The sequence below is a fragment of the Nannospalax galili genome, unplaced genomic scaffold (genome assembly GCF_000622305.1).
Source record: "Nannospalax galili isolate Female #2095 unplaced genomic scaffold, S.galili_v1.0 scaffold1573, whole genome shotgun sequence".
Taxonomy (NCBI): domain Eukaryota; kingdom Metazoa; phylum Chordata; class Mammalia; order Rodentia; family Spalacidae; genus Nannospalax; species Nannospalax galili.
In genome coordinates, this window is record NW_008333122.1 from 34,331 (window position 1) to 36,295 (window position 1,965).

The 1,965-nt window shown below is 47.2% G+C and overlaps 1 pseudogene; it reads left to right on the forward strand.

Annotated features, from left to right (window-relative positions):
* Nucleotides 1-1,965, forward strand: part of LOC103729790 — a 41,764-nt pseudogene that overhangs the window by 29,603 nt on the left and 10,196 nt on the right.

Sequence of the window (1,965 nt, forward strand, 5' to 3'; positions counted from 1 at the left end):
GCGCCCCCCCTCGGCTCGTGGGTCGTTGGCCACCGAACCACGAGGGTGGGGAAGTGCAGGAACGGCGAACGCAGAAGCTACGCGAGTGAGTGTTGACGGAAGGACAGCTTCTTCTGGGAAGACTGCTCACAGGCTGGTCCCAAGCGCAGTGAAACACAACTCAGCTCCAGACACAGTGAAAACAGCCCAGTCAGAGTCAGTGATACAGCTCCGGTTTATTAGGGTGAAACTAGAAGATTTATAGTGTGGAGGCAGTAGCAAAAGCCTCAGCTGATAGGTGCTCTGTAGTATGCTTCATTTACATGTGGGTGGGCTTCTATCAATCAGGCTGTCAGACAATGCCTGATTATCATATAGAAAAAACCTGGTAGTTTCTATGCCAGAGGTCATGTTTCAGGTAAGGCATCTGTGGCGGCCACTTCAAAGCGAGTCAGGAAGAGAGCAAGAGGCGCCCTGCTGAAAAGGGGAGTTTCTCCATCAAACGCCCAGCTGGCTGGCGGCTATCCGGACACGGAGAAACTGCGACCCTAACAGCAGGGTTCCCCAACAATTATGTGTGTGTTTTGCCTGCCTATAAGTACATCACCTACTCACAGAAGTCAGGAAACTGAACTTGGGTCCTCTGCAAGAGCAGCCAGTGCCCTTAACCACTGAGCCAGCCCCTGTTTATTCCTTTGATAACTCTGGGGAGGAGACTGAGAATCTTCCAAGTTTCAGCAGTCCCAGACAACTGACATTTCGCTTGCCTCTGGAGTCTCATATGTCTCCTGCTCCCTCCTGGGAATGTTTCAGATTCAGAGGACACTGATAGAGCAGAACCTTCATGCTTGGTTCCCTGCCTTTGTGCAATATAAAACAAGCTCCGGTATTCAGAAAGAATTTGGAATCTATTCTTTTTGTTGAAAAGTAAGAAATCAGTCTATGGAATTTCCAGACAGCAACTGTTGAGAGACTTTTATGATAAGAATGCTTTCCTGCAATCTTCATTTAAGACTGTCCCCATGATAGGTAACACAATAGGTATGTGTCAACTTGAAAGCTCAGGGCTGGTGATATATGTTCTTCCTCACTTTCTCACAGAATAAAATACATTCCCATTTGGGCCTCTTCTCTATTGGTTGTGCTGCTCTGATCACTGACATCAAAAACACTCGGGCTTCATCACATGCCCTCTATTACAGAATGTTGAGGTTGAGGGGACAGTGACCTCAGATTTTTTTTTTTTTTTCTTTTTGAGACAGAGTCTCACACTGCACCCCAGGCTGACTTGGAACTCACCCTGTAGCTGTACTGGATCTACATTGTCAATTGACTGGATTAAGAATCTCCCAGAAGATGCCCTGTTGGGCATGACTGTGAGGGTGTTTCCAGAGAGGATCAACTGAGGAGGGAAGACCTACCACGATGTGGGTGGCACTGTGCCATGGAGTGGGGTCCCAAACTGGTCCATGCAGATGTGAGGAGTCCCAGCCACATGCTCCAGCTGCTTTCAACTCCATCATGATTTATACCAAGATGAACTATTTCCATTTAAATCAGAAATAAAAATGAACTATTCTTCCTTAAAGTTGTTTCTGTCATGTTTTTCTCACAATGAGAAAAGTAACCCAGAAACCTAGGCTGTCCTTGGACTCCCAGCATCCTCCTAGCTCAGTGTCATGAGTGCTGGGATTCAAGGCATGAACTACCACACCTGACTCCAGGGATTACTTATGTAACCAGTTCTATGTGAGGCCCAGGCATAGCCTAAGGGGCTCCTGGTCTGCGTCTTTGAAGCTGCGTGATCTGAGCACCAGCAGCCTCTGCACCAAGCTTATTGTAAATACAGAATCTCAGCTCTGCATCAGACTTCCTGAGCAGCAGACATAGATTTTCTTGCATTTCGTAGCCTGTCTGTTCACTCTGTTGTTTCCTTTGCTGTGCAGAAGCATTTCAAGATTTATTTTCTTCTTCCTCCCCCTCCCC